Raw genomic sequence first — 25,304 nt, forward strand, 5'->3', positions numbered from 1 at the left:
TATTTACTTTGAAGATTTGTTTTGGTTTTGTGGTTGGTTTCTAGATCTATTAGCATGAGAAGTTCACGCTTAATTTTAGGTTTACAGCTGTTCCAATAAAATAAAAGTAATGTAAGTCAACCTTGTGGGCCTGTTAGATTTTATCCCCCCTTTTGAGAGTCATATCGTTCTGAAAGTCAAACTAGCAATTCTGCTGACTGAATGTCTGAGCTGGAAAACACCTTAAAGATTATGCTTCCTTGGGTTTGAGATCAAGAGTTCTAGGTTTAAGGCCTTAGATAACTCATTCTTCCCCTCATTTGTCTCACATGCAAAATGGGGGTAAGATAACTAGTTCTTAGGAGAAGCAAAATCAAAATGAAATGACTTCAGGAAAGAGCTTTGAAGCCACCAGAGCATCCCAGAAATATGAGGCCAAAAGATTCTGGAAGAGTAATGGTAGGTCACGGAACGCCTTAGGTAGCTCCGACCACCAGACAGAGTTTACTCCAAGTGCTTTATGTGTTACACAAACTTATTTAATCTTCCACCCACTTTGGGAGGGGACACTAATCACATTGCCCTTTCCCAGGGGAGAAAGTAGAGGCAAAAGGAAATTGAGTAATTTTGTTTGCCATTCCTCTGGATATGGCCAAATGCCCCAGCACCAGAAGACCTTCCTCTTGTATCTCCTATAGTCTTGCCAAGAAATATTTACGGGGCCCAACCCCATGTGTAGTAGAACAAGCCTGAGATGATCCACCTAGCTTCAGATTCTTTTTTTTTTTTTTTCCTTGAGACAGGATCTCTGTTGCCCAGGCTGGAGTGCAATGGCGCCATTTTGGCTCACTGCAGCCTCAGCCTCCCAGGCTCAAGTGATCCTCCCACCTCAGCCTCTTGAGTATTGGGATGACAGGTGCATGCCACCACACCTGGCTTTTTTTACGTTTTTAAGAGACAGGGTCAGGTCAGGCATGGTGGCTCACGCCTGTAATCCTAGCACGTTGAGAGGCTGAGGCGGGCAGATCATGAGGTCAAGAGATCGAGACCATCCTAGCTGACACGGTGAAACCGCATCTCTACTAAAAATACAAAAAATTAGCTAGATGTGGTGGCACATGCCTGTTGTCCCAGCTCCTCGGGAGGCTGAGGCAGAAGAATCGCTTGAACCCAGGAGGCGGAGGTTGCAGTGAGCCGAGATCGCACCACTGCATTCCAGCCTGGGCAACAGAGCTAGATTCCATCTCGGGGGGGGGGGGGGCGAAGAGAGAGAGAGTGACAGGGTCTCGTTGTGTTGCCCAGGTTGGTCTTTTTATTTTGTTTTGAAATGGAGTCTCACTCTGCCGCCCAGGCTGGAGTGCGATGGTGCGATCTCGGCTCACTACAGTCTCTGCCTTCCAGGTTCCAGCGATTCTCCTGCCTCAGCCTCCCGGGTAGCTGGAATTACAGGCATGCGTCACCACGCCTGGCTAATCTTTTTGTACCTTTATTAGAGACAGAGTTTCACCATGTTGGCCAGGCTGGTCTTGAACTCCTGACATCAAGTGATCCACGCCTCGGCCTCCCAAAGTGCTGGGATTACAGGCGTGAGCCGCCGTGCCCGGCCAGCAACAGCCATTCTGATGACGGTGTTGTTCACTATGAAAGAGCTTGTCTATCTCTAAAATGGATTCATAGACTCTGTCTCTCAGGCGGATCCATGGGGACTGGATTAAGGGGCTGCGGGTGCTGTGCTGGCCCGCAGAGAGCTTGGGTTTTGTTTTCCCGCTGTTGTAGAAAGAAGACCCCATGGCTGAGCCAATCTGCTGAGTATTGCAAAAAGGGGAGATTATTTGGCTCAGGAAGGGAAGACATTCCCACCCTCTGGGGAGCTTAAGCACCCTCCCTACCAAAGAGAATATACAAGCCCTTTGCATTTCTAAGTTCCTAAACTTCCGGATAAGCCCTGAGGCCTCGGGTCAGAGAAAGGGGCAGAATGCATGCTTAATGTTTCTAGGGGATGAAAAGGAGAGTTCCCCCTGGGGGGAAGGGGCAGTGAGTGGGCACCGCAAACCCCCAGGGCACCAGTGGCTGAGCTCAGCACTGGGAGATGAAATTGCCGGCTGAGCCCCCATGCTTAGAAGGGTCACGGTGGCCTGAACCAGAAACTGGGTGATATGAGGCAGCCACAGTGGATAGATACAGAAGACTGTCACCCAAGCAGTGCCACACAGCAGCTAGAAGCATGGCATTGGCGGCAGGGAAAACATAAACAGCAGCTTCTCTCTGTGATGCCTGTATCCATCCCCAGCATCCCTGACGACACAGCACTTCCTGGAGCAGCTGGTTTTAATTTAACTTGAAGAATGGAGATGGAGTATGATTTGCTGCCGAGTGAGTGGAAGAATTTGTATTTGTCAGCAGAACTTAGAAGAGAGGGCTATGAGTCCCTGGTGAACACCTGGGGGATCAGGGGCAGGTTACATTCCCCAACTGGAACCAGGCACCCTTTGCCCTGTCCACTTCTGCTGGCTCTCAGCATCTCAGGCCCCTTGGGAAATTCAGAGACCCGACTATCCAGGAACAAACCAGACCTGGGCAAGCAGGAGGCCTCAGGGCAGGACTCAGACCCCAAAACACATGTCTGGCCCTAGAGCAAGGCTGATGGAGGAGGAGGGAGGGAGAGGCCGAGCAAGAGCAGAAGGAAATGAGCTGCACGCTTCTGCAAAGGCTCAAAATGACTTTAGCATTGCCAAGACAACAAGAGGTTCAAATGTCGACAAATTATGTTTATCTTGCAAAAAACCCATTTCTTCCCACATTGGAGATGAGGAACAGCAAGCCATGATGTTAGGGGAGCCAACTGGAGTTCTGTACAGAGAAGGCTAGGCCCCGATTGGCTAATGCCTGTAATTCCAGCACTTTGGGAAGCTGAGGCAGGTGGATCACCCGAGGTCAGGAGTTTGAGACCAGCCTGGCCAACGTGGTGAAATATAAAATTTTTAGTCTGTACTAAATTTAGTTAATTTAATAAAATACTAAATTTTTAGTCTGTACTAAAAATACAAAAATTAGCAGGGTATTGTGGTGCACACCTGTAATCCCAGCTACCCGGGAGGCTGTTGCGTGAGAATCACTTGAACCTGGGAGGCAGAGGTTACAGTGAGCCAAGATTGCACCATTGCACTCCACCCTGGGTGACAGAGTGAGACTTCACCTAGAAAACAAAAACAAAAACAAAAACGCTCTGTACAGAGAAGCTAGAGACTTCTTGTCTCTGAGCCTCAGTTTTCCCATCCATAAAATGAGGATTGTAATATTTGCCAGATATGGTTGTTGTGGGGAATTAAAATAAATGGAATACACAAGCAATTTAGCATCATTGTCCTCATTATGACTTAAGGAGTGAGCATGTTGCTCTGTGCGGGCGTTTTTTTTCTGCATGACCTCATTCAGTCCTCACTATGGTCCTACTAGACAGATGGCAGAGCTGGAACCCAGAGAGGTAGAGTGATTTTTCCCAGGGTTGTTCAGCTTTACAGTGGCAGAGCCTGACCTGAAACCCAGGGAGTGTGACCCCAGCTTTCAGGCTCTGGGTCTCTCCCTCTACTTCTTCTTTAAATAATAATAATAATAATTATTATTATTTTAGAGACAGGGTCTCCTGGTCTCAAGCGATCCTCCCGCCTAAGTGCTGGGATTACAGACATGACCCACCGCACCTGGCTCTCCCGGGGCTTCTGATCCAAAGCAGGTTGTTATCCATGCTCAATGTAAGGTTGAAATCTATAGTGGGAATACAAAGACAGGAAGCGTCATTCTAAGAAGGGTTCTCGGACGGGGGCAAGATTTGAGCTAAAATTTTCCAAGGAAAAGCAGGATATCAGCAGAGGAAAGTGGGGCAGAGGGGAGGCCTTGCTAGGCAGCAGCTACAGTTGGAGCAAAGTCGGGGCAGTGGAGACACAGGAGGCATACTGAAGAGTCGCAGGAAGATTCAGGCTGCCGCTGAAGCCTCCATGGCAGAGAAGTGAGCCGGGGCTTCCCAATTGGAACTGTTTCTTTACAAAAAGGAGCTGTCATTTTTCTTTTCTTTCTTTCTTTCTTTCTTTTTTTTTTTTTTTTTTTGGCTAGGGGGACGGAGTTTTACTCTGTTACCCAGGCAGGAGTGCAATGGCGTGGTCTCGGCTCACTGCAAGCTCCACCTCCCAGGTTCAGGCGATTCTCCCACCTCAGCCTCCCAAGTAGCTAGGACTACAGGCACATGCCACCATGCCCGGCTAATTTTTGTATTTTTAGTAGAGATGGGTTTCACTATGTTGACCAGGCTGGTCTCGAACTCCTGACCTTGTCATCCTCCTGCCTTGGCCTCCCAAAGTGCTGGGATTACAGGAGTGAGCTACCATGCCCGGCCGTGGAGCTGTCATTTTTCTTCCAGGTCCCTCCACAAATCCATCAGACTGAAGCGCCACGTGGGCAAGGACTGGCTGGGTATCCTCTGCTGTTGCAGCCCCAGTGCCTAGCACAGTGCCTGGACCATGGTAGGCACTAGACATTTGCTGAATGAATGGAAATGGGAGGGTATATATTCTTGTCCATTTCTTATTTTTGACAGACTTACTCCTCTGTGACCATACAACCTCATCTCTCCCTGCAAAGAAATCAGACTGAAAGTGGAGGGGGGGTGGGAATTAGGGGAGGGATATGATGGAAACCAGCCCCACTGACAAGCATTTATCTCAAGATACTGAAGCCACAGCCATTTCCCTTTCCCAGCACCTGTTCACTAGGGTGCATTGGGAGCCAATTCTCCAATGGTTTTTCAAGTATTACAAGCAGAGCCACTGACTGCCTTTTGTTCTGGACTACCTTTCCATGCAAATAGCCTTGAAAGGCAGAGCCTGTGGCTCTCTGAATTAAAGGGCAAGCATGCTTACTGCCCTTATAAAAGATTATAAAAGATTTAGGTTCTTCAAATCAGTGTCAGTCTCTTGTAATGCAACTCACTGTGGGTGAACTCATACAGCTGAACTCATCTGTGTCACCCATGTTGAGTTGCCAGTTAAAATACAAGACTTGCCCTTCAATTTGAATTTCAGATAAATAAAGAATACTTTTTTTAGGAATACTTTTTTAGTACATGCACATCCCATGCAATATTTGGACATACTAAAAATGTATTCATTGTTAATCTAAAATTCAAATCCAACTGGGTGCTCTATATTTTTGTTTTCTAAATCTGGCAACACTACTTCCGTGGGACTTGGGGGTAAGAGGAACTAATGCAAATATGTTGATACTTATGCCGCTTCTCATGCTGTGAGGAATAAAATCTTTTGTCTCTGACCCAGGAATCTTGTGTGTTCTGTTAGCACTCAAGTTAGCTACCATGTAGGGTAAAATCTTACGCTCTCCACAGTTCTTAATAGATATCCCCAACCCAAGCTTGGAGCCTGGCATAGAGTTGGCTGTGAAATATATCTGTAGGATGAATGGTTGTCAATCCATAGGAACTGCTGCCAAGTACACAGAATTCCTCAGAGATTGGGAATTTGTTACTGGTGCTTTGTGCGCAACTTTACATCTCACTAACGCATTGTTGTTACCATGGTTACTATAACTATATCGTGCTTCATAGCTTCCAAAGAGCATTCCATGCATTTCATCATTCAGTTTCCCAATGACTTGCTGAAATATGTGTGATTATTCTTACTTTAGGAATTAGAAATTGAAGTTCAGGGTCCAGTGATTTTTTTTTTTTTTTTTTTGAAAGAGAGTCTTGCTCTATTGCCTAGGCTGGAGTGCCATGGTACAATCTCAGCTCACTGCAACCTCTGCCTCCCACGTTCAAGTGATTCTTCTGCCTCAGCCTTCTGAGTAGCTGGGAATACAGGCGTGTACCACCATGCCTGGCTAATATTTGTATTTTTTAGTAGAGACGGGGTTTCTACATGTTGGTCAGGCTGGTCTCGAACTCCCGACCTCAGGTCATCTGCCCACCTTGGCCTCCCGAGTGGTGGGAACACAGGCGTGAGCCACCGCGCCCAGACTTTTTTTTTTTGAGGTGGAGTTTTGCTCTTGTCACCCAGGCTGGAGTGCAGTGGCATGATCTCGGCTCACTCAACCTCTGCCTCTCAGGTTCAAACAATTCTCCTGCCTCAGCCTCCCAAGTAGCCAGGATTACAGGTGCCTGCCACCACGCCCAGCTAATTTTTGTATTTTTAGTAGAGACAGCGTTTCACGGTGATGGCCAGGCTGGTCTCCAACTACTGACCTCAGGCAATCCTCCTGCCTCGGCTTACCAAAGGATTATAGGCGTGAGCCATGGTGCCCATTCCTCCCCCCACCTTTTTTTTTAAGTAAAGACTCATTAAGACGTTTTGGAAAATGCTTAGAGGAAAAACATTACTTGAAATTTATTATTTTTTCTTATTTTTAGCAGAATGGTGCCTTGATTTTTGGCACAGGAAATGAAAAAGAACACCATGAAGGCCACCACACTGCACAATTCCAGAGGAAGTTGCAGGACTAGCAGGGATCCCAATGGGCACCATTCACTGGCTCCATGTACTCTAAGTCAACAGCGCCTCCTGGAGTTGTGCAAGGTAGTAGCCTTGGCAGCACTGATTACCTAAAAAGAGGTGTTGAGACAGAGCCTGCTTGTCTCCTTGTCTCTGGGGCCTTTTGCATATTTCCCATAAAGCTTTTTTTTTTTTTCTGTGAGACAGAGTCTCACTCTGTCGCCCGGGCTGGAGTGCAATGGCATGATCTCGGCTCACTGCAACCTCCACCTCCCAAATTCAAGCAATTCTCCTGCCTCAGCCTCCCAAGTAGCTGGGAGTACAGGCATCTGCCACCATGCCTGACTACTTTTTGTGTTTTTAATAGAGACAGGGTTTCACCATGTTGGCCTGGATGGTCTCGAACTCCTGGCTTCAAGTGATCTGCCTGCCTCAGCCTCCCAAAATGCTGGGATTACAGGTGTGAGCCACTGCACCCGCGCCAGGCCCCATAAAGCATGGAAGGCAAAATTTTCCAATGGCAGACAGCAGTGAAACCACATTTAGCCTCTTGAGCCAGAGGAAATGCAGTGGAGGCCAAACTTCCCCACCATGTAAAGGGGGGAAGGAGCATTATCTGCCTTTAGAGCTAGTCTCAGGATGCAGAGGAAGCAGCTGCTGACTGAGTTTGACATGCAGTGAGCCAGGCGGGCCCTGATGCCCTTATCTACTCTCCTGCCAGCTCTTCCAGGGCCTGAAAACACCACTGCTAGACTCACCCCTTCGGCCTGTGGATGCTTTCCAGGCTGCAAGCCTCCGAAGAAAATGTAATTACCCCTCACCCCCAAGGAAAGACCCCCTTGGATCACATTGTCCCTAAATACCCATGGGTGATATTAGCCAAGGTATGGCTGGAGGAAATAATACCTGGGACGTTAGCAAATGTTGCAAGAAAAAAATGGTTTCATGCTTATGTAAGTTCAGACGATCTGCATCCTGTATACTCTCTGAAGAGAGTCACAGTGCATGCTAAAGTGCTGAGAAGTCCTGAGGAACCAGGACTTTGACTTGTTAGAGCATAGAGTGGCTATTTATATCCACCCAGCATGGGAAATGCTGGGCATATGAGATCTGGTCAACAACTCACTAAGAACCAGGCTTGCGGCCGGGCGCAAAGGCTCATGCCTGTAATCCCAGCACTTTGGGAGGCCGGGGCTGGCAGATCACAAGGTTGGGAGATCGAGACCAACCTGGCTAACACGGTGAAACCCCGTCTCTACTAAAAATACAAAAAATTAGCCGGGCGTGGTGGCGGGCACCTGTAGTCCCAGCTACTCGGGAGGCTGAGGCAGGAGAATGGCATGAACTCGGGAGGCAGAGCTTGCAGTGAGCTGAGATTGTGCCACTGCACTCCAGCCTGGGTGACAGGGAAAGATTTCGTCTCAAAAAAAAAAAAGAACCAGGCTTGCAGGGATGGACCACGGGGGCAAGACAGATGTTCTGTAAAGTACATAACTGCGTGGTTCAGATGTCAGGCAGGCATGAGTTCAAGTTCTGCCACTATGATTTAGAACTATACAGTCTTGGGCAGGTTACTGAACTTCCCTGACCTCAAATTTCTTTTCTCTTTTTTTATTTTTTTTTGAGATAGAGTCTTCCTTTGTCACCCAGGCTGGAGTGCAGTGGCATGATCTTGGCTCACTGCAACCTCCGCCTCCTGGGTTCAAACGATTCTCCTGCCTCACCCTCCCTGAGTAGCTGGGACTACAGGTATGCACCACCACACCCAGCTTATTTATTTATTTATTTATTTTGCATTTTTAGTAGAGATGAGGTTTCACCACGTTGGCCAGGCTGATCTTGAACTCTTGACCTAAGATGATCCACCTGCCTTGGCCTCCCAAAGTGCTGGGATTACAGGCATGAGCCACCGCTTGTGGCCAAGTAATTCTTTACTTTTGGATGCTACAACATCTAATTTCATCTATATTTTCCCTGTTCCAATCCTGGAATCAGCCATTTCTTCGAGAAAATGAAGGAGAAATTCTATGGAGTCCTTATTTCTTTTATTAGGGAATAGTATTTGAAAGTAAAATCTGGGTGCAGAATGTCCTCATTGTTGTTGGGGTGTCATGGATTCTAGTCCCTCTCCACAGACAGAGCTAGGGACTGTGTTTCTGTGTACTCACGTACCTATTGTGGTGGTTACCTTCATGTGTTAACTTGGCTGGGCCAGAGATGTGTGGTCATACATTATTCTGGATGTTTCTATGACAGTGTTTTTAGATGAGATTAACATTTAAATTAAGCCAGGTGCGGTGGCTCATGCCACCAGACAGATCACCTAAAGTCAAGAGTTCAAGACCAGCCTGGTCAATATGGTGAAAACCCATCTCTTCTAAAAAATACAAAAATTAGCTAGGCGTGGTGGAGCCTGCCTGTAGTCCCAGCTACCCGGGAGGATGAGGCAGGAGAGTCGCTTGAACCCAAGAGGTGGAGATTGCAGTGAGCCAAGATCATGCCACTGCACTACAGCATGGGCGACAGAGTGAGACTCCAGCTCAAAAAAAAAAAAAAACTTTAAAGTAGTGGACTTGAGTAAAGCAGATTGGCCTCCATCATGCGAGTGGGCCTCGCCCATCAGTTGAAGGCCCGAACAGAGAAAAATGGCCCACGAGCAGGAGGGAATTCTGCAACAGATGCCTTTGGATGTGAACTGCAGCATCGGGCCCTGGGTCTTAGTCTGCCAGTCTACTCTCAGATTTTAGACTTGCCAGCCTCCATAATTGCATGAGCCAATTCCTTAAAATAAATATATTTCCCTCTATATACACATCCTACTGGTTCTTTTTCTGCGGAGAACTCTGACTAATGCACACACACACATTTCTCTCTCTTTTTTTTTATATATGCATATGCATATTGATACGGTTTGGATCTGTGTCCCTACTAGTATTAGTCCATTTTCACGCTGCTGATGAGACTTACCAGAGACTGAGCAATTTACAAAAGAAGGAGGTCTAATTGGACTTACAGTTCCACGTGGCTGGGGAAGGTCTCACAATCATGGTGGGAGGAGAAAGGCACTTCTTTACATGGCAGCGGCAAGAGAGAATGAGGAAGATGCAAAAGCGGAAACCCCTGATAAAACCTTCAGATCTTATGAGACTTATTCATACCATGAGAACAGTATGGGGGAAGCCGCCCCCATGATTCAAATTATCTCCCACCAGGTCCCTTCCACAAAACATTGGAATTAGGGGAGTACAATTCAAGATGAGATTTGGGTGGGGATACAGAGCCAAACCATATCATTCTGCCCCTGGCCCCTCCAAATCTCATGTCCTCACATTTCAAAACCAATCATGCCTTCCCAACAGTCCCCCAAAGTCTTAACTCATTTCAGCATTAGCCCAAAAGTCCACAGTCCAAAGTCTCATCTGAGACAAGGCAAGTCCCTTACACTTATGAGCCTGTAAAATCAAAAGCAAGCTAGTTACTTCCTAGATGCAATGGGGGTAGAGGTATTGGGTAAATATAGCTGTTCCAAATGGGAGAAATTGGCCAAAGCAAAGTGGTTGCAGGGCCCATGCAAGTCTGAAATCCAGTGGGGCAGTCAAATTTTAAAGCTCCAAAATGATCTCCTTTGACTCCAGCTCTCACAACCAGGTCACGCTGATGCAAGAGATTGGTTCCTCTGGTCTTGGGCAGCTCCGCTCCTGTGGCTTTGCAGTGAACAGCCTCCCTCCTGGCTCCTTTCATGGGGCTGGCGTTGAGTGTCTGTGGCTTTTCCAGGCGCACGGTGCAAGCTGTCAGTGTATCTACCATTCTGTGGTCTGGAGGACAGTGTCCCTCTTCTCACAGTTCCACTAGGCAGCGCCCCAGTAGGGACTCTGTGTGGGGGCTCCGACCCCAAATTTCCCTTTTGCACTGCCCTAGCAGAGGTTCTCCATGAGGGCCCCACCCCTGCAGAAAACTTTTGCCTGGGCATCCAGGCATTTCCATACATCTTCCGAAATCTAGGCAGAGGTTCCCAAACCTCAATTCTTGACTTCTGTGCACCCACAGGCTCAAAACCACATGGAAGCTGCCAAGGCTTGGGGCTTCCACCCTCTGAAGCCATAGTCTAAGCTGTACATTTGCCCTCTTTCAGCTATAGCTGGAGCAGCTGGGACACAGGGCACCGAGTCCCTAGGCTGCACACAGTACAGGGACCCTGGGCCCGCCTATAAAACCACTTTTTCCTCCTGGGCCTCCCGCCTGCGATGGGAGAGGCTGCCATGAAGGTCTCTGACATGGCCTAGAGACATTTTTCCCATGGTCTGGGAGATTAACATTAGGCTCCTTGCTACTTATGCAAATTTCTCTAGCAGGCTTGAATTTCTCCCCTGAAAATGGGTTTTTCTTTTCTATCACATAGTCATGCTGCAAATTTTCCAAACTTTTATGCTCTGTTTCCCTTATAAAACTGAATGCCTTTACCAGCACCCAAGTCACCTCTTGAATGCTTTGCTGCTTAGAAATTTCTTCCACCGGATACCCTAAATCATCTCTCTCAAGTTCAAATTTTCACAAATCTCTAGGGCAGGGACAAAATGCCGCCAGTCTCTTTGCTGAAACATAAAAAGAAATACCTTTGTTCCAGTTCCCAACAAGTTCTTCATCTCCATCTGAGACCACTTCAGCCTGGATTTTATTGTCCGTAACACTATCAGCATTTTGGCCAAAGCTGTTCAACATGTCTCTAGGAAGTTTCAAACTTTCCCACATTTTCCTGTCTTCTTCTTAGCCCTCCAAACTGCTCCAACCTCTGCCTGTTACCCAGTTCCAAAGTGGCTTCCACATTTTGGGGTGTCTTTTCAGCAACACCCCACTCTACTGGTACCAATTTACTGTATTAGTCCATTTTCATGCTGCTGATAAAGACATAGCTGAGACTGGGTAATTTACAAGATAAGGAGGTTTAATTGGACTTACAGTTCCAAGTGGCTGGGGAAGGTCTCACAATCACGGCAGAGGGCAAAAGGCACTTCTTACATGGTAATGGCAAGAGAGAATGAGGAAGATGCAAAAGCAGAGACTCCTGATAAACCCATCAGATCTTGTGAGACTTATTCACTACCATGAGAACAGTATGGCGGAAACTGCCCCCATGATTCAAATTATCTCCCACTGGGTCCCTCCTACAACATGTGGGAATTATGGGAGTACAATTCAAGATGAGATTTGGGTGGGGACACAGAGCCAAACCATATCACCACCGAAATCTCATAGTCAACTGTAATCCCCAGTGTTGGAGGTGGGGCCTGGTGGGAGGTGATTGAATCATGGGGGTGGTTTCTCATGGCTTAACACCATCCCCCCTGGTGCTGTCATGGTGATAGTGAGTTCTCATGATAGCTAGTTGTTTTTTTGTTTTTTGTTTTTTTGTTGTTGTTGTTTTGTTTTGAGACGGAGTCTTTCTCTGTCACCCAGGCTGGAGTGCAGTGGCGTGATCTTGGCTCACTGCAACCTCCAGCTCCCGGGTTCAAGCAATTCTCCTGCCTCAGCCTCTCGAGTAGCTGGGATTACAGGTGCATGCCACCGCGCCCAGCTAATTTTTGTATTTTTAGTAGAGACAGGGTTTCACCATGTTGGCCAGGCTGGTCTTGAACTCTGACCTCGTGATCCACCCACCTCGGCCTCCCAAAGTGCTGGGATTACAGGCGTGAGCCACCTGCCTGGCCTGTTTTTGTTTTTTTGTGAGATGGAGTCTCGCTCTGTCACCCAGGTTGGAGTGCAATAGTGTGATCTCACCTCACTGCAACCTCCACCTCCTGGGTTCAAGCGATTCTCCTGCCTCAGCCTCTTGAGTAGCTGGGATTACAGGCGCCTGCCACCATGCCTGGCCAATTTTTGTATTTTTAGTAGAGAATGGGGTTTCTCGATGTTGGTCAAGCTGGTCTCAAACTCCTGACCTTGTGATCTGCCCACGTCGGCCTCCTGAAGTACTGGGATTACAGGTGTGAGCCGCCGCACCCAGCCTGATATCTGGTTATTTAAAAGTGTGTGGGCCAGGTGTGGTGGCTCACGCCTATATTCCCAGAATTTTGGGAGGCCAAGACAGGTGAATTGCTTGAGCTCAGTAGTTTGAGACTAGCCTGAGCAACAGGGTAAAACTCCATCTCTATCAAAAATACAAAAAATTAGCTGGGCATGGTGGTGTGCACCTGTGGTCTCAGCTACTCAGGAGGCTAAGGCAGGAGGATCGCTTGAGCCCAGGAGGTGGAGGTTGCAGTGAGCCAAGATTGTGCCACTGCACTCCAGCCTGGACAACACAGTGAGACCTTGTCTCAATAAACAAACAAACAAACAAACATACAAACAAATAAATAATAAGTAAAAGTATGTGGCATCTACCCCCACCATCTCTTGGTCCTGCTCCTATCATGTTAAGAGGCCCATTCCCGCTTTGCCCTCCACCATGAGTAAAAGCTGCTTTGCCTTTTGCCATGAATAAAAGTTTCCTAAGTCCTCCCTAGAAGCAGATGCTGCTGTGCTTCCTGTACAGCCTGTGGAACCATGAGCCAGTTGAATTTCCTTTCTTATAAGTTTCCAGACTCAGGTATTTCTTTATAGCATTGCAAGAACAGACTAATACATATGTATTATATATTATAGTATACCTATATAGTCAATCTGGTGCCAGATTTTGGAGGCAACATATTTCTCACTTGGGTATGTTACTCTGGCCCATCTATTAAGTGACTTAAAAAGCTGCTAGTTTTGAGTGGGACCCAGAACAGGAGAAGACTCTGCAACAGGTGGGTATGTGAGGACAGTGGGGAAGAAGAGCCACGGAGGGGAAGAGGGATAAGGGGAAAGTGACACTTCTCTGTGCAAGCAGCTCTACCACTTCGGCCGTATGATTCAACAGATCCAGTGGTTCTTGAGGTGTCAGTGGCAAGAGGGATGCTGTTTGGAGCCTTTGGCCAACCTCTATAGGTGAATCGCTAGCACAGGCCCTTAGGATTTTGGAGCAAGGCCTTGCCATCATCTGCACATAACTACTCTCCTTTTGAGAGACAGCTCTTGGCCTACGGCTGGACTTTGTAGTAACTGGATGCTTGACCATGGGCCACTAAGTTATCATGTGACTCGGTGGGCATTATCTGACCCACCAAGCTGTAAAGTTGGGCATACACAGCAGCACCCCATCATCAAATGGAAGTGGTGGATACATGATGGGGCTCAAGCAGGTCCTAAAGGCACAAGTAAGTTGCATGAGGAAGTGGCCCAAATTCCCGTGGTCCCCACTGCTGCTACCCTTCCTTGTCTCTCTCAGCCTGCACCTACGGCTCATGGGAGTTTCCTATATTCAGCTGACAAAAGAAGAGAAGAGTAGGACCAGGTTTACAGATAGTTTGGCCCAATATGCAGGCATCAACCACAAGTGGATGCTGCAGCACTACAGCCCCTCTCTGGGACACGCTGAAGGACAGTGGTGAAGGGAAATCCTCTCAGTGTTCAAGACTTTGGGCAGTGGGCCTGGTTGTGCACTTTGCTTTGAAAGGAGAAATGGTCAGATGTGTGACTGTAAACCAATTCATGAGCTGGAGTCAATGGTTTGGCAGATGGTCAGGAACTTGGAAGAAACATGATTGGAACATCAGTGACAAAGAAATTTGAGGAAGAGTTATGTGGACAGACCTCTCTGAGTGGGGAAAGGTGTGAAGATATTTGTGCCCCATGTGAATGCTCACCAAAGGGTGACCTCAGCAAGGAGGAGTTTTAATATTCAAGAGGATAGGATGGCCCGTTCTGTGGATATCAGTTGACCTCTTTCCCCAGCCATCTCTGTCATCGCCCAATGGGCTCATGAATAAAGTGGTCATGGTGGCAGTGATGGAGGTTATGCATGGGTTCAGCAGCTTGAACTCTCACTCACCAGAGTTGACCTGGCTACTGCCACCTCTGAGTGTCCAGTCTACCAGCAGCAGAGACCAACACTGAGTCCCTGCAATGGCACCATTCCCCAGGGTGACCAGCCAGCTACCTGATGGCAGTTGATTACATTGGTCCTCTCCCATCATGGAAGGGGCAGCATTCTGTCCTTACTGGACCAGACACTCTGGATACGAATTTGGACTTATGGAATGCCTTATCCATCATCAATCGTAATATTCCACATAGCATTGCTTCTTCTTTTTTTGACAGGGTCTCACTCTGTTGCCCAGCTGGAGTGCAATGGCATGATCATGGCTTACTATAGCCTTGAACTCTTGGCACCAAACAATCCTCCTGCCTCAGCCTCCTAAAGTGTTGGAATTACAGTCATGACCCACCATATCAAGCCCGTTTCTGATGAGGGAGCACACTTCACAGCCAGAAAAGTGCAACAGTGAGCCCATGCTCATGAAATTCACTGGTCTTACCATGTTTCCCATCATCCTGAAGCATCTGGCTTGACAGAATGGTGGAATAGTTTTTTGTAGACTCAGTTACAGTGCCAGCTAGATGACAATAGGGCCAGGGCAAGGGTCTCGAGACGGCTACATAAGCACTGAATCAGCATCTGATATTTATACAGTATTGTTTTCCCCAAGCCAGTGTTATAGTCTCGCCAATGCACCACAATGTAGCAGTCTCTCATTGTTTCACGTAACATCTGGAGTTCTTTGTCTCATGATCATGAAAATTAAGACATGTGTACACCAAGGGTGAGGTTGGAATTAAAGTTTAATAAGCAAAAGAATAAAGCTCTCCGCTGTGGAGAGGGGGCCCAAAAGAGGGTTGCCATTTTTACAGTTGAATGCAAAGGCTTCTATAGGAAACTGATGAGGGCTGGGTGTCTCATCTGCATAAGGTGCAAATTTCTAGCAGCTCCACCCCACGCTCCTAATGTGCATGTGAGCCTTTAACTTGAGTTACTCCATATTGCTTTGTTTCCCTTACTGCGCCTGTGTCAGGGGATGGAATTTTCCATTGCAGGTATGTCTAGGCAGGTTACCTGTGTAGCCTTTCTTATCTGTGCATCTGTGGGCATGTCTTAGGCAAGCCCCCATGCAAATTCTCTTATCTGTGCCTGCAGCTTGATTTTTCTTTTTTTTTATATATAAAAAAATGTATTTACTTAGAAGCATTCAGAATGTCAACAAAACAGCTGCAACTTTTTTTTTTTTTTTGCAATTACAGAGTGGTATTCAGTTAACAGAACAATTATTTTGTATAAGCTGCATCAGAGACAACTGAAGATGAAAAGACTACCATCCCCATATATAACTAATTTGTGCTGTGTACCAACAAGAACCTGCTTTAAATTTCCATGCCAATTTACAACCCCCCTACTGTACCAGGCAAGGTTAGTGGCTATTGAAAATACCACCAGGACAGGGCTATCTAAAGACACATTCGGTAGTGTGTTTTTTTTTTTTTTTTTGAGTTGGAGTCTCACTCTCTCACCTAGGCTGGAGTGCAGTGGTGCAATCTCGGCTCACTGCAAGCTCCGCCTCCCAGGTTCACACCATTCTCCTGACTCAGCCTCCTGAGTAGCTGGGACTACAGGTGCCTGCCACCATGCCCGGCTAACTTTTTGTATTTTTTTAGTAGAGATGAAGTTTCACCGTGTTAGCCAGGATGGTCTCGATCTCCTGACCTTGTGATCCACCTGCCTCGGCCTCCCAAAGTGTTGGGATTATAGGCGTAAGCCACCGCACCCGACCGGTAGTGTGTTAACTATACAAAAAAAAGACAGTATACAGGTTAAAAACAAATCTTACAAAGCCTTACATTTCAATTTTTTTCTTTAAAAGGAGTGAGTTGTGTACAGGGGGGTTAAGTGCTTTATAGACAAGAAAAGAAGCTGCGCTAGAACCAACTTATTATAATCATCATCTTGTTCTTCATCTTCATCTTCTTCATCTTCCTCCTCCTCATCATCCTCTTCGCCTTCCTCATCTTCCTCCTCTTCCTTCTTTTTCTTGCTGTTTTCAGCCTTGACAACTCCCTTTTTTGCTGCATCAGGCTTTCCTTTAGTTTGATATGCAGCAATATCCTTTTCGTATTTTTCCTTCAGCTTTGCAGCCTTCTTTTCAGAAGGCTGCTTGCCATCTGCAGCAATGTCATTCCACATCTCTTCCAGTTTCTTTGCAACATCACCAATGGACAGGCCAGGATGTTCTCCCTTGATTTTTGGGCAATACTCAGAGCAGAACAGGGAAAAGGTCAAAGGAAGCCTCTTGGGTGCATTGGGATCCTTGAACTTCTTTTTTGTCTCCCCTTTAGGAGGGATGTAGGTTTTCATTTCTGTTTCATAATGGGCGTTGTCCACCTTTGCCATATCTTCAAATTTTCCTTTCTCTTTAGCAGACATGGTCTTCCACCTCTCTGAGCACTTCTTAGAAAACTCTGAGAAGTTGACTGAAGCATCTGGGTGCTTCTCTTATGCTTCTCCAGACAAGTTTGCACAAAAAAATTCATATGATGACATTTTGCCTCTCGGCTTCTTAGGATCTCCTTTGCTCATGTTTAGTTATTTTTCCTCAGCAAGGCAGAGAGTCACCCAGTGCCCATCCAGCTCTCACTTGCCCCCGTGCTGTCTCTATGGAGCTCAGTGTACTTCAATGGCTGTGCAGCTTCATTTTTCAGGCTGTTCTTTTGTTTGAAAGAATTTAACTGAGAATCCACCCCAACTGCCTGCCTCACCAGTTTCTTCCTTTCTCCTCTCTCGTTCCCCCTCCTCAGGAGTGAAGACCGTAACTGCTGTTAGGGAGGTGGGGAGATGATCCTCCTTGCTACTTTCTACTGGAGAGGGGGGTTGTGTGGGGAACAGCTGGTAGGGTTCCTACTGAGGTCAGTCTAAGAGTCCTTGGAAGAAAGGCGCATCCATGTGTGGTTTCATTTGCATCACTATTTGGAGCTTGATAGCCTTTAGGAAAGAAGAAACAATTTGGGTTATTAGAGAACATGTATTAAAACAAAGCAAAGGGGTGGGGGTAAGGACAGCCAAAAATCCCAAGGCTGCCAACATGCCCAGATAACTGGTAGCTATATTTATGACTGCTAAGATTTGGATGCATGGGGTTTGGGTTTGGTTAACTTCTTTGGTTCTATTTTCCAAAACAAAGAAACCTCTGGGTTATGGGAACTCTATTTACTCCCATCACCTGGCAGGATTTGCAGGATAATTACTCAGAACTAGAATACTGATCTAGATTTTTACATTACCCATTTCTTTCTTTCTTTCTTTCTTTTTTTTTTTTTTTTTTTTGAGCTGCAGCCAGAGATTGCTAATTGGTTTACAGGAATATGCAGGGTTAGTCTAAAATGTAGGCAAGAATTAAAAACAACCAAGGAGATTAGAATTTAATGACAAGTGTATAAGTTTTGAAATATAATTCGTCTCTCTCTGGTCCTCATTTTTGTTAAAAACAAATCATGATAGGACTGAGTCGTTTGCAAAATAAATTTTAGTTTTTTTTTGTTTTTTTTTGAGACAGAGTCTCGCTCTGCAATTCTCCTGCCTCAGCCTCCTGAGTAGCTAGGATTACAGGTGCATGCCATAACGCTTGGCTAATTTTTGCATTTTTAGTAGAGACGTGGTTTCACCATGTTGGCCAGGCTGGTTTCAAACTCCTGAACTCAAGTGATCCACCTGCCTTGGCCTCCCAAACTGCTGGGATTACAGGCGTGAGTCACCATGCCCAGCCAAACTTTAGTTTTATACTTGGCCTGATTATTTGGATAAAGTGCAACAGGAATAATTATTTTTATATAGGCTTTTAAAATTGGCTTTGATAGAACTCTGTTCCATAAGAAATCTCAGATAGGAGTTTTTAAAGCCACGCCCAGCCATGGGTTTGTACCCTCAAATACCTGTGAATTGGGTGAATTTCTCTCTTCCTATAGTTCCAAAAATATGGGGTTCCTAGACCTGTGAGAAAGTGACAATCTCTACTCACCACAGCTTAGGAACCCTGTATGGGGACTGTGTAGACAAAGTATGAGGCCAGTTTTCCCAAGTGGCTTTTATTGGCTCTGTAAGTCAAGCTTGACTTACAAGGGAAGCATACCCTTCCAGTCAAGGCCAGTAAAACAACTAATTTCTCCAATTGCATCCTGTTGCAAAATGAAATGGATTCTTATTGCACTGATGCAAACAACTATATTGCCATAAGTTAAGAGTACTCACAAATAGTTTCCAAATTTTGGAGAAGTCAGGCAGAAAGAAACAAACATGCTCCAAATTTTGTTTACAAGAGTATACCTTACCTAATTGTTAAAGGCTGTACACAGCTTGTTTCCTTGACTCTGAAAATCAAAACAAGGATCAGTAACTTTTTTTGAGACAGAGTCTTGCTCTGTCACCCAGGCTGAAGTGCGGTGGCATCATCCTGGCTCACTGCAACCGCCACCTCCCAGGTTCAAGCAATTTTGCTGCCTCAGCCTCCCGAGTAGCTGGGACTACAGGTGCCTGCCACTACCCCTGGCTAATTTTTGTATTTTTAGTGGAGATGGTGTTTCACCATGTTGGCCAGGCTGGTCTCAAACTCCTGACCTCAAGTGACCCACCTGCCTTGGCCTCTCAAAGTGCTGAGTTATAGGTATGAGCCACTGTGCCTGGCCAAGGATCAGCAATGTTTTAAGCAAAAAGGTTAAAAAAATTACTTCAGTTTTCTATTAGTTCAGTCCATTCTGTTAACTCTTGGTTTGCTTGACATTTATGAACACTTCAGTTCTTCATGAGTCCTGTACATTTTTCCCTTATTCCAATGTCATAATCTCCAAAGTTATTAGAAACTTATATTTGAGAGCACCTGTCAAAGTCCTATAGCTGATTATAAACCATCTTTTGAAGAGGATTAAAACAAGACAACAATTATCTGTGAATGACAAAATGTCTAGGGTAGTTAGTCAACAACACAAGGGCTGGGCACGGTGGCTCATGCCTGTAATCTCAGCACTTTGGGAAGCCAAGGTAGGTGGATCAATTGAGGTCAGTAGTTCAAGACGAATCTGGCCAACATGTTGAAACCCTGTCTCTACTAAAAATACAAAAAAATTAGCCGGGCATGGTGGCACATACCTGCTGTCCCAGCTACTCAGGAGGCTGAGGCATGAGAATTGATTGAACCTGGAAGGTGGAGGTTGCAGTGAGCCAAGATCATGCCTCTGCACTCCAGCCTGGGTGACAGAGCTAGACTGTCTCAAACAACAACAACAATGACAAGACACAATTGACAAAGAAATTTGGTAATTTCTGTGGTTTACAATAACTTAACATAATAACCTTAATTATGATTGATAGCATATACTCAGACATTAGAATTTTAGGAATTCCATACATATGTTAATATTATTCACTAAAATATAAACTGAAGAAGATTAAACATCATTTTGGCAATCTCACGTACCTAAACATCCCAAATAATCCTGTTTACCTCTCTTCTGGATGCCTCAGGGGCCCTCTGTAGCATCTGAAAGCTAGCAGTCAGTGCTGGGGAAAGGCCCCCAAATCTGGCCATAAACTGGCCCTAAAACTGGCCATAAACAAAATCTCTGCAGCACTGTGACATGTTCATGATGGCCATGACGCCCACGCTGAAGGTTGAGGGTTTACCGGAATGAGGGCAAGGAACACCTGGCCCACCCAGGGAAGAAAACCGCTTAAAGGCATTCCTAAGCCACAAACAATAACATGAGCAATCTGTGCCTTAAGGACATGTTCCTGCTGCAGATAACTAGCCAGAGCCCATCCCTTTGTTTCGGCCCATCCCTTTGTTTCCTGTAAGGAATACTTTTAGTTAATCTATAATCTATAGAAATAATGCTTATCACTGGCTTGCTGTCAATAAATATGTGGGTAAATCTCTGTTCGGGGCTGTCAGCTCTGAAGGCTGTGAGTCCCCTGATTTCTCACTCCACATGCTATATTTCTGTGTGTGTGTCTTTAATTCCTCTAGCGCCACTGGGTTAGGATCTCCCCAACTGAGCTGGTCTCGGCAGGTTAGGAAAGACAATTTTGAATCTGAAGTTTGATTTAGGGAAGCCTGTTAAACGTTAGAGGTTTAAAACACTTGATATTATAAAATACAATTCCAGATTAACATACATTATTTATTTTGCCAAAATGATGACTCAAAAAATTTAAAACAAGGCAAAAACCTTTACTCATTAAGAGGGAAGACTTAGCTTTTCAACAGTTTGTCTCCTTTCCCTTCTTTCCTCTCCTTTGCAGTCTATCTGGAAGGCAAATGAAAATCTTTCATTATTCTTCACTACTACATGAAAATCTTGTACAAGGGAGAGAAAGTCAAATTTTACCCTTACATTGCCTTGAAAACAATCTTTTATTCCTAGGCAAGATTTATATTTCCATGCCTTTTTATAGTAAACACATTTTACTTTTCTTACACACTTTGCATGTAAATCTATTTTCAGTAGTCTCATTTACATGTTATAATGGTAACTCTTAGCAATTTTAACTTTAGTGTAAAACCGTGGTAAGTTGTTTTAGTTATATACTAAAAACAGATAAAGTCTGACTTTTTCCAGCACAGTTAGGGGTGTGGTTAATTTCGTATGTCCCCAGGCCTTACTAAGTCGTAAAGCAGGCAGTTTACAATCTTGAAACATTTAGCAAACCTATATCTAACTTACATTATTTAGAGCACCTATGTACATTTTACCAATTATCTTTAAAACTATTTTTTATTTCTTAAAGATTAAAGTCACTTGAACTAAAAGGCATTACAGTGTTTACCTTTTCTTTCTGTGTGTCTGTGTTTCCAGCAGAGACTGGTGTGTTAGTTGCTGGACTGAGTGGGGAAGACTTCTCAGGTTCCATAACCATGTGAGCCAATTCCCCTAATAAGTCCCCTTTCATCTATCTGTCTCTATCTATCTGTCTGTCTATCTATCTATCTATCTATCTATCTATCTATCTATCTATCTATCATCTATCTATTCTATCTATCTGATATGATTTGGCTGTGTCCCCACCCAAACCTCATCTTGAATTCCCACATATCATGGGAGATGCAGTGGGAGGTAATTGAATTGTGGGGACAGGTCTTTCTTGTGCTGCTCTCATGATAGTGAATATATATCACAAGATCTGATTTTTTTTCTTTGAGACAGAGTTTTGCTCATTCGCCCATGCTGGAGTGCAGTGGCATGATCTCAGCTCACTGCAAACTCCGCCTTCCAGTTTCAAGCCATTCTCCTGCCTCAACCGCCTGAGTAGCTGGGATTACAGGCACCCACCAGCATGCTCGGCTAATTTTTGCATTTTTAGTAGAGACGGGGTTTCACTATGTTGGCCAGGCTGGTCTCAAACTCCTGACCTCGTGATCTGCCTGCCTTGGCCTCCCAAAGTGCTGGGATTACAGGCATGAGCCACTGCACCCAGTCCTAGATCTGATGGCTTTATAAGGTTGAGTTTCCCTGCACAAGCTCTCTCTTTGCCTGCTGTCATCCACCTAAAATGTGACTTGCTCCTCCTTGCCTTCCACCATGAATTGTGAGGCCTCTCCAGCCATGTGGAACTCTAAGTCCAATAAACCTCTTTCTTTTGTAAATTGCCCAGTTTTGGGTATGTCTTTAGCAGCAGCATGAAAATGGACTAATAAACTCTATCTATCTATCTATCTATCTAGCCATCCTATTGGTTCCATCTCTCTGGAAAACTCTGATTAATAAAACAGCTAAATGCAATATGGAATCCCAGAGTGGATCTTGGACTAGAACAGGATATTAGTGGAAAAATGTAGGTAACTATTATATTATATCAATGTTCATTTTTTTTTTTTTTTGGAGATGGAATTTTGCTCTTGTTGCCCAGGTTGGAGTGCAATGGCGTGATCTTGGCTCACTGCAACCTCTGCCTCCTGGATTCAAGTGATTCACCTGCCTTAGCCTCCTGAGTAGCTGGGATTACAGGCATGTGCCACCACATCTCTCTAATTTTTGTATTTTTAGTAGAGATGGGGTTTCTCCATATTGGTCAGGCTGGTCTCAAACCCCCAACCTCAGGTGATCTGCCCACCTCAGCCTCTCAAAGTGCTGGGATTACAGGCATGAGCCACCGTGCCCAGCCCATTTTCTGGTTTTAATCACTGTGCAACAATTATGTAAGATGTTAACATTAAGGCAAGCTGGTGAAGAGTGTACCTTTTTTTTTTTTTTGAGATGGAGTCTCGCTGTGTAGCCCAGGCTGGAGTGCAGTGGTGCAATCTCAGCTCACGGTAAACTCCGCCTCCGTGGTTCAAGTGATTCTTCTGCCTCAGCCTCCTGAGTAGCTGAGACTACAGGTGCGCGCCACCATGCCAGGCTAATTTTTGTATTTTTAGTAGAGATGGGGTGTCACCATATTGGCCAGGCTGGTCTTGAACTTCTGACCTCATGATTCACCCGCCTTGGCCTCCCAAAGTGCTGGGATTACAGGCGTGAGCCACTGCACCCGGCCGAGTGTACATTTTTTGTAAATTTTCTGTAGGTAATTTACAAAAGAACATTTCAAAAGAAAACCTTTTTATTTTTTATTTAAAACATTAAAAAAAATTTTTTTATTTCCATAGGTTTTTGGGGAACAGGTGATATTTGGTTACACAATAAGCTCTTTCATGGTGATTCATGAGATTTTGGTGCACCCATCACCCAAGCAATATACACTGAACCCAATTTGTAGTATTTTATCTGTCACCCCCTTCCCACCCTTTCCCCTTGAGTCCCCAAAGTCTATTGTGTCATTCTTAAGCTTTGCATCCTCATAGTTTAGTTTCCACTTATGAGTGAGAATTTTTTTTTTTTTTTTTTTTTGAGATGGAGTCTGTCTCTGTCACCCAGGCTGGAGTGCAGTGGCGCGATTTCTGCTCACTGTAACCTCTGCCTCCTGGGTTTAAGTGATTCTCCTGCCTCAGCCATCCGAGCAGCTTGGATTACAGGTGCCCACCACCACACCCGGCTAATTTTTGTATTTTTAGTAGAGACGGGGTTCACCTTGTTGGCCAGGCTGGTCTTGAACTCCTGACCTCAAGTGATTCACCCGCCTTGGCCTCCCAAAGTGCTGGGATTACAGGCATGGGCCACTGCACCTGGCTGAGTGAGAATTTTTTTTTTTAATTACTTGAGGTCAGGAGTTCTAGACCAGCCTGGCCAACATGGTGAAACACTGTTTCTACTAAAAATAGAAAAATTAGCCAGGTGTGGTAGCAGGTGCCTGTCATCCCAGCTATTTGGGAGGCTGAGGCAGGAGAATTGCTTGAACCCCAAGGCGGAGGCTGCAGTGAACCAAAATCACGCCACTGAATTCCAGCCTGGGTGACAGAGTGAGGCTGTCTCAAAAAAAAAAAAAAAAAAGATCACAGCTCACTGAAGTCCCTACCTTCCAGGCTCAAGCAATTCTCCTGCCTCAGCCTCCTGAGTAGCTGGGACTACAGGCATGCATCACCATGCCCAGCTAATTGTTTTTTATTATTTGTAGAGAAGAGGTCTCGCTATGTGGCCCAGGCTGGTCTTGAACTCCTGGGCTCAAGCAATCCTCCCTCCTCAGCCTCCCAAAATGCTGGAATTACAGATATTAGCCACGGTGTCTGGCTGAAAACTGTTTTAGGGAGGGAGAAATGTATACGAATGTTCTTTGCAGTCATTTGCAACAGTGAAAAACTAAAAACAAGAAAAGTAGTCAGTAGTAAGCAACAGATTGAACAAATTGTAATCCCTTCATAGGATGGAATGCAATGGCACTATTTAAAAGAATGAGAATGACCTGAATGTAGGAATATAAAAAGTTCTCCAAGATTTATTACTAGCAGGCAACATCAATATGCAGAATAGGAAGTATAGTTTGGACCCATTTCAAGCAAAATTTTAAAAAAGCATATACAGAATTTAGAAATATATATACGTGCTGACATGTGCATAAAGCTTTTTTTTTCTGGGAAGAATCACAAGAAATTATCAACAGTGGGGAACAGATTGTTGGGGGAAGAGACAGTTTTCATTATATAACTGTACTGTCTGCATTTTCCAATTTTATTTATGTATTTATTTTGTTTTTTCTTTTTTGGAGACAGCGTCTCACTCTGTCATCCAGATTAAAGTGCAGTGACACGATCATTGCTCACTGCAGCCTCCACTTCCCAGGCTCAAGCAATCCTTCTACCTCAGCCTCCTGACTAGCTGGGACTACAGGCACGTGCTACCATGCCCAGATAATTTTCGTATTTTTTTTGGTAGAGATGAGAGTCCCACTTTGTTGCCCAGGTTGGTCTTGAACTCCTGGGCTCAAGTGATCCTTTTGCCTTGGCCTCCTGAGGTGTTAGGATTACAGGTGTGAGCCAGTGTACCTGGCTGGATTTTTCTTTCAAAGCTTTAAATATTTCACTCTCTTGTTGACATGATTTCTGACAAGCAGTCTGACGTAATGCTTATTCTTGTTCCTCTACAGGTAAGGTGTTTTTGTTTGTTTGTTTTTATCTCTGTCTTCTTTCAAGGTTTTCTTTATCTTTGGTTTTCTGTAGTTTGAATATGATATGCCCGGGTGTAGATTTTGTTGGAATTTGTCCTGCTTGGTATTCTCTAAACTTCTTGGATGTATGGTTTTGGTGTCTGTCATTAATTTGGGGCAATTCTTAACCATTATTACTTCAAATATTTCTTCTCCTCTTTTCTCTCTTTTTTCTCCTCGTATTCTCATTACACACAACCCACAGTTTGTGTATTCTGTTCTTTTTATTTTATTTTAAGAATAAAAATAGAGATGAGGTCTTGCTATGTTGCCCAGGTTGGTCTTGAACTCCTGGCCTCAAGAAATCCACCCACCTCAGCCTTCCAAAGTGCTGGGATTACAGGCATGAGCCATGGCACCCA

At 45.2% G+C, this 25,304-nt stretch overlaps 1 pseudogene; it reads right to left on the bottom strand.

The window, feature by feature from the left end:
• Positions 1-2,398: 2,398 nt before the first annotated feature.
• On the bottom strand, positions 2,399-16,959 carry LOC129043540 (high mobility group protein B1-like; annotated as a pseudogene).
• Between the last annotated feature and the right edge of the window lie 8,345 nt (positions 16,960-25,304).

The sequence above is a fragment of the Pongo pygmaeus genome, chromosome 13, assembly GCF_028885625.2.
Source record: "Pongo pygmaeus isolate AG05252 chromosome 13, NHGRI_mPonPyg2-v2.0_pri, whole genome shotgun sequence".
In the NCBI taxonomy this organism is placed as follows: domain Eukaryota; kingdom Metazoa; phylum Chordata; class Mammalia; order Primates; family Hominidae; genus Pongo; species Pongo pygmaeus.